Source organism: Eleutherodactylus coqui, chromosome 5, assembly GCF_035609145.1.
Source record: "Eleutherodactylus coqui strain aEleCoq1 chromosome 5, aEleCoq1.hap1, whole genome shotgun sequence".
In the NCBI taxonomy this organism is placed as follows: Eukaryota; Metazoa; Chordata; class Amphibia; order Anura; family Eleutherodactylidae; genus Eleutherodactylus; species Eleutherodactylus coqui.
In genome coordinates, this window is record NC_089841.1 from 28,681,975 (window position 1) to 28,689,330 (window position 7,356).

Genomic DNA, 7,356 nt, shown 5'->3' on the forward strand with positions numbered 1-7,356 from the left:
GGTTAATGTGTCGGGAGGGCGGACTCGGCTGTTTAAGTCTGAGGGAACACGCCAGTGACACGTGCTCCTAGGTAAAACTAGTGTGAGGTTAGGAAGATTTATGATACGTATACTTAACTTTATGATTGAGCGTGTTATGTTCTCATATGTGGAAAGGTATATACTGTGAAGTATAGTCGTGCTTTGTGACGGCTGATTTCTCCAGAATATTATTGAGGTTTTGGTCATTGAAAATAATCGTCAGTCTCTGTGTATAGCTAAATGTCCTGTCTAGATCGTGTACAAGGAGTGCTCTTGGGGATTACTAGTAGAGGTTGGTTGATATAAAGGTGGATGAGATATATATATACCTTGAGCCGTTGTGGGTATTCTCCAGTAATCTCGTCTGTCTGGTATTATAGAAAGAATGTGCAGTGTTTATTGTTGGGGAGAGGGCTGCTGATAAGAGTGAACTGAAAGCTTTTTCCAATTAACCCTTTCTGTTTACTTTGTCGTTCCCTGTGTTTTGTAGAATTAATGTGCATTATAATTCTGAGTGGGAAAGAGGGGTTATATGGGAAGGATTTGAAGAAAGCAGATTTTACAAGAGAAACAGTACTGTGTGCAGAAACTTTGAATAGAATAGAATAAGCAGGTAGCATAAAGTTGAGCAGATTGAGAAGGTTCAGGCATAGACGCAGGTTGTTTAGAGAATGGGGAGCAAAGTGAGCAAGGACAAAGGTCATAGGGCTTGTGATTTGGTTACTGAACAATGGGAAAGGATCAGGAAAAGTTGCAGAAAGAAATGCCAGGTTATAGACAGATAAGATAGATTGTAGAAAGTTTTCAGAAGATGAGCAGGAAGCCTAGCAGAAAGAAATGTGTTTTTAGATTGCTAGAAGGAGGTATAATGTAGTTAAGAGATTGAAGAGGGGAAAGCATGTAGGGGGGGTATGTGTATTGCTAATGAACAATGTAATGTCTTTGTGTTGACTACAGCCCCTCCCTGTAATGGCGGCCGTGCTTGCAATGTTTACAATCCAACATAGTGTGACTCTGCAGTAAATGTAGTGAGGCCTGCCCCCACCCTGAAGTTATTTCCCCCCATTTGCTCACTTTCAGGGTGTGTGATGTTACTTCCGGTCCCTCCCCATCCGGAACAGGACCTGGCCCCGCCCCTTCCTCCTCCGGCGGCCATCTTGCCTCACCTGGAAGTGCTGCTACTCAGCAGCCATTTTGCCTCACCTGGGAGATCTGTAGCCCCGCCCCTTTCTGCCTCTGGCGGCCATTTTGCTGCACTTGGGAGGCCTATATTCCCCAATGGCACTGTATCCAGTGCTAACATCATGATTGTCTGAACAAAGGTTTTGTTTGACCAGACTTTGTTACGCTCCAAGATGTGGCCACTTTGGATGTGTGATAAGTTCAGGGAAACAAACCTTTGTGGAGATGCAGCTTGGGACATAGTAGATGACTAAGCTGGTTTATAGTGCATGGAAGATTGGAGTTGATGCATGGGGGGCAGAGGCCGGGAATACATGACAGGGGACGCTCTCTCATGTTCCCAGGGGCTCTGTTTTCCACTGCCCGCTTCTCCAATGGATGCTCAGACAGATGATGTTATGGAAGGCTCCTACAGATGGAATAATTTCACTATAGTCACCCAGCAAACTTTTTCATGCAATTTGGTGAAGTAATTTTACTTTTTATGTGAAGAAAGAGGGACTGAATTGCCCAGAGTAGGATGTTAAGTCATCCGTATTCTTTAGTTTTTCTTTAAGTCTTTTGTATATTCTAGTGTCAGTCTACACTGAAGCTATAATTATATTCCGACAGGAGAGTAAAAGCTAAACGCTGGCCATACCCTGAAATACTATTACACTGGGTGACGTAAAATTTGAATTGTGTGGCGCCCCCTTGTGTTAAAAAATGCTAACTGCAACCGGGAAAAAAAATAAAAAATCTAAAGGACATTTTCGCTCAGACTTCGCTGCATACAATGTCACCTTGACCTACAAAGTGCTTGTTTTTGTGCCTCTTGGTTTACTAGTTTGAACGCAATGACTCTTTTTCCATTGAGTATTGCGGTTCAAAAGGGGGGAGGCATAGGTGATCTGGGTCATAGATGATCTAGGTGTTGTAGATCAGCTATTGGGTTTGAAAAAAAAAAATAAATAAATGATTTTGTGCTACAAGATTCCGAGCCATGTGAAATAGAACGTCAGAACGATTATTTAGTACTAATTCAGTAAGAAACTGCAGATATGCAAACAGTTACCAGAACCCCTGTTGATAATGCATATGTTGAGCTTTTTGCAGATGGTACCAGGGTGAGGATTGATGACTCCACATCGGATATGCAGTGGTCACACAACAAGATGTCCTAGAAGCAGAAGCTCTGCCTCCGCATGTCACAGTACAATAAGCGGAATTGAAGGCCCTCACTGAGGCGAGTGGAGTGGCGAGAGGTAAGACCGGCAACCCTTTACACTGACTCCTGGTATGCATTTGGCATAGCTCATGATTACGGCCCAATATGGAAGGCCAGACAGTTTTTACCTCAGCAGGACAACCAATTGAGAATGGTGCAGCGGTACAGAGTCGCATGGAGGCCCTGCTTCTACCTGACAAAGTTGAGAGTTTGCACCGAGTCCTACACTGGAGAGGCGAGAGACGACACCCTCGCTGACAGCGCAGCAAAGGCAGCGGCCCTCAAGCCGTGGAAGAAAGAAGAAAAGATACTGACAGCATGAGTCAGTGGTAAAAAACTTTGGACATTGACAAAAATTTGGACTTTGATATGCTAAAGACTTTTACAGTTACCAGCCAGCAAGGAAGGAAAGAATAAATGGACTAATATGGGAGCAGCAGAAACAGGACAGCGTGTGGTGAACAGTCAACAGCACTTGCCCACCACAGTTCCTGTATCCCATGATGGCCCAGCTGATGGACGCAAAGACCCACCTAGTAAAGCAGTAATGACGACGACGCTTGAAAGAGGTTGGGCGACTTCTGGGTTCTCTGTAGCTGCTGCATCATTTGTCCGGTTTAGCATGATCTATGCCATGGGTAAGTCAGGGCAGAAGTAAATTTGCCACACCACACTTGCCGGGACCACTCTACCCATTTCAGGGATTGCAAATTGACTACGTTCAGCTCCCACTTGTTGGGAAGTATGACTACGTGCTTGTTGTTGTTGATGTCTTTGCAGGTTGGAGGCCGACCCTGTTACCAAGGTAAACAAGTAGGTAACCGCAAAGAAGCTCATGAACGAGGTAAACTGTGAATATGGGGTACCAGAGGTGATTCAGAGTCAGACAGAGGTATAAACTTCGCAGGTGAATGTAACATGTCATGTCTGCTCTGGGTGTATCCCAGGCCTTTTACATACTGTACCACCTTTAGTGTAGTGGAAAGGTGGAGAGACGTAGTGGCACGCTAAAAAGTAAGATACTTAAAAATGACGCCACTTTGGAAAGACTGTCATCCAATAGCCTTATACAGTGTTAGATATGAACCCAGGGGGGATTATACATTATCTCCCTACGAGATTGTTTGGGCTAGCCCCAAGGCTAGGTCGTTACTATCCTCAGTGGTTACAATTACAATCTGATGTGTTGACTGAGTATGTGATTTCCGTTGTTAAAGAACTAACCAAAGCCTATGCATAGGTGTTCTCTTCCAGACTCAGAGGCAGACACTGGGGCACATATCTTGCAGCCTGGGGATTGGGTGTGCGTCAAGAAGTTCCCCAGGAAGCACCCTCCTGAGCCCCGATTTGATGGCCCCTACCAGGTGCTTCTGACTACTGCCACAGCTGTGAAACTAGCCGAAAGACTTACATGGATCCATGCTTCATACTGTAAGAAAGCTTCAGATCCGGGAGACCAGTCTTAGTTGTGCCAAAGACGTTACTCTGGTTAGGGCTAGTGAGAGAGGAAGGTAGCAACTGGAATCCTTAGTCGGAAGAATATGAGGGTATGGTTACCTTCTAGTATAACTCGTCCAATGCTTAAGTAGCCGCATATTCCTTCGACTATTGTACTGTGGTCCCGTGTCTAGGCGCAAGATCCCACCGCAGGCCAGATTTAGCTCAGTCCAGCTGGTTATATGACTTATATACCCGGGGAATACAATATGTTTGCGCCACTGATAACATCTGGGGAGAAGACTGCCGTTATTGGGGATTAGTGGGATGGAACACAGGAATAGACTAGTCCTATAAACCGCGAAGTGCCTTAAATAAGAAAGATAAGAGCGGGAAATCCCTAATTAGTCGTATAACCCTCCTTGAGAATAATAAGGACAGCAGGTATTGGAAGGCTGAACTTAGTATGCTGCTTGGTTTTAATGCGGTTTTTACATTAACCATGGGAGATCCAAGCCCGGGGGACGGGGAGACTTATAGTCTGGGGACATACCGGTACGGGAGGACAGATCCCTTAGGGAAGTTTAAAATAAGGGGTATGGTAGATGCAGCCGAATGGAAGCCTTCACTTAGTCCCGTGCCCATAATTAACCCCCTCCGCCGTAAGATAAAGACCTTGACGAACATGATGATCATAGCCGACCCTACCTTTGAGGACACCTTGACAGTAGCGACTGGCTACTCTGACCAGAATCTCTGGTTGGAGTTGATGAGGTACAATGCTAACAGGAGCAACAAGTCTAACTGTTGCGTGTGCGGTAGTGCCCGACTACACTCGGGGATGGTCCCCCTAAATCTCCCTGTAGATGCTGAAGAGTGGTTTATTAGTCTCTTCACGAACATTTCCGCTAATTTCACTGTCCGTGAGAAATGGAAGAAGGAATACTCTATAACTACTTAAGTGTTTTGCACCGGAGAGAGTATTACTGACTACCCTGGAAACTACACCTGCCGGGCAAATAGGCAGGGTGGAGGGAGATTTTTGGGGAACTCACCAACGGGTATTGCTCCTCCTACAGTATGATAGGAGGGGAATAGATGCAGAATCAGGTCCAGTCCTTAGGAGACGTTTACTGGCTTTGTGGAGACATGAGGTAGAGGACCCGCCTGGAGGGTAATTGGACAGGGGAGTGTGCCTTAGTAAAGCCCTTATGCTCCTCCACATCCTGTCAGACACCAACGTTTCCCTTGTTTGAAAAAGATGAAGAGCCAGTTCTGATAATGCCAACCACGTACGCTACCAAAGAAAAGGAGAAATGTACTAGTACTGTGCCTGCCCCGATCTCCTAAGATGGATTGTCAGTGGAATTCCCATTTGCCTAGGGATAGTGCAGAAGACCTTAGGTTCCGGCGAGGGCACACCCTGTGGGGTGTTAACTTGTACAGATAGAGGGTATGGATGCCCGGAAATGAGCCCAGGGAATCCATGGCCTCCCTCTGAGGTGAGGTAGGGATCCCCCCCTCCTAGGAGTAGGGACTTACGGGCAGTGGGAAAGCCCTGACGCAAGGGTGAGGCGACTTGGACGTGTTCACCATTAGGACTATCTCCAGGAGGGACATTGGTGTGGGTGAAGATTAGGGAGTCCCACGCCGTGCGTACCTGTGTACGCTACTAGTATTGTAACATTATGCTAGAGCGAGAAGAGAGACCCCTGGTGGTAGTTTTGATCTACACGTGTACATTGACGTCATAGGATAGCCAAGGGGGGTACCTGACAAGTTTTAAAAATTAGAGACCAAGTTAAAACTAGATTCGAGTCCATTTTCCTGATCATTAGGGTAAATTAATGTTGACTGGATTAATTATGTTTATTATAATTAGCAGTGGTTTATAAATTATACTAGAGACGCCTTATAGGGACTAGTCGACCAATAGGACCTACCTCGACTATGACTTTTTTAAAAATAGAATGGTCTTAGAGACGACTTTAGCTAAAAAGGGGAGTGTCTGAAAGATGATAGGGGAGACTTGTCATACCTACATCCTAGACGACACGTGACCCGCGGGTAAAGACGCAGTTGCTATTAAGAAGCTGACCACACTAACTAAAAAGAGCTAACTTTTGGGACCAGCACTCGCCATGGATGAGCGGGTGGTAAAGGATCCTGGCACAGACGGGCGTCGCTGTTGTATGTGAACTGATTACCTTTTCTGTTCTAGTCTGCTGTGTTATCCCCTGTGTCAGAGAGACCTGTGAAACTGATGCTGGAAAAGCCGCTCCCACCATGAGTTTGCTGGATGCATCCCCAGAAGGAGTGGACAAGTCCTACACCCCCTTGAAGACCCTAAAACGAACCTTCAACGCGCTCCAGTTATAGGCTCACGCGCAGAAAACTGTGAAAATTAGATAAAGAATTAGAGGATAGACATTTTAAGGGGGGATTGTGATAGACATGATAATTATTTAGTATAAAATGTCTATCGCTATTTGTATATAACCCAAATGTATTTTGCTATTGTAATGACTTTTAGCTCAGGAGTTTAAAGGACACACACACAATCTAATCATAGTATTTGCTAGACAATGGATGTCTGATCTAATGTTAGTTAAGTACATAGAAGTTACACAAGTTGCACAACCAGCTTCTAAGAGTTAAGGGCCATAGTATTATGTGTATATCCTTATATCCTGTGTTCAATACCCAGCCCCCTTCCACTCTTCAAACACAAGCTAGTTAAACAAATCATTTGTCAACTACACAGAATTCCTTAAGGCTGTCTGCATGCTAAAGAATACAAAGTCCATACCTTGGCGGACGTGAGGACGGGAGGGTAGGGAGGCGGGAGACTCTGTATGATCCGACAAATGAGAATCTTATATGTTACTGATGTAATCTGTTGCACGCCCATTGAAGGGCGGTTGTCATGTGTTATAATAAAAGGCTTGAGCCTCTACACATTGTAGAGACTCTCCCAGTTTTAGACCAACATTGGTGTCTAATTCTGGTTCGATGATGTGTGCACACGATACTCAATTTGGAAGCGACAAAATACCCCAAAAGCCTGCTGGAGAAACCATAATCCAGATCAAATGCTCCGCGCCGGAGAACTGCGGCTGAAAAGGGAAAAATGCATACTGTAGTACTGTGGAGAGGAGAGGAGGATGCTGGGAGGGCCGTGATCTGAATGCAGGAAGGAATGGTGTCCTCTCTCCATAAGGAGAGCACCCAAAAAGTGTGAGGAGACACCTAGGGGTCGGGGGATGGTATCGTCTCTCCCCAAGGAGAACATCCACAACAGCCGTCTGTGTGGTTACTGGCTTGGTTTCCTATTCCTCATCATTATTTGCATAGAATGCAGGAAGACTTGGTCTCATCACCCCCCAGGATTCCTCTTCCTCTGTGTGAGGATGCTGCCCCCTCCTGGTCGGAGGGTCCCGATGCTTCACCCCCCAGGATTCCTCTTCCTCTGGCCGCCTGCACACGAGCGGAAATCCCGCCGCGGGATT

The 7,356-nt window shown here is 45.8% G+C and overlaps 1 long non-coding RNA gene across 1 annotated transcript; it reads left to right on the plus strand.

The window, feature by feature from the left end:
- On the plus strand, positions 1–6,836 carry LOC136629244 (uncharacterized). Its single transcript, XR_010792936.1, has 2 exons — positions 1–71; positions 3,651–6,836. It is a non-coding gene; the product is annotated as an uncharacterized lncRNA (long non-coding RNA).
- Positions 6,837–7,356: the final 520 nt, after the last annotated feature.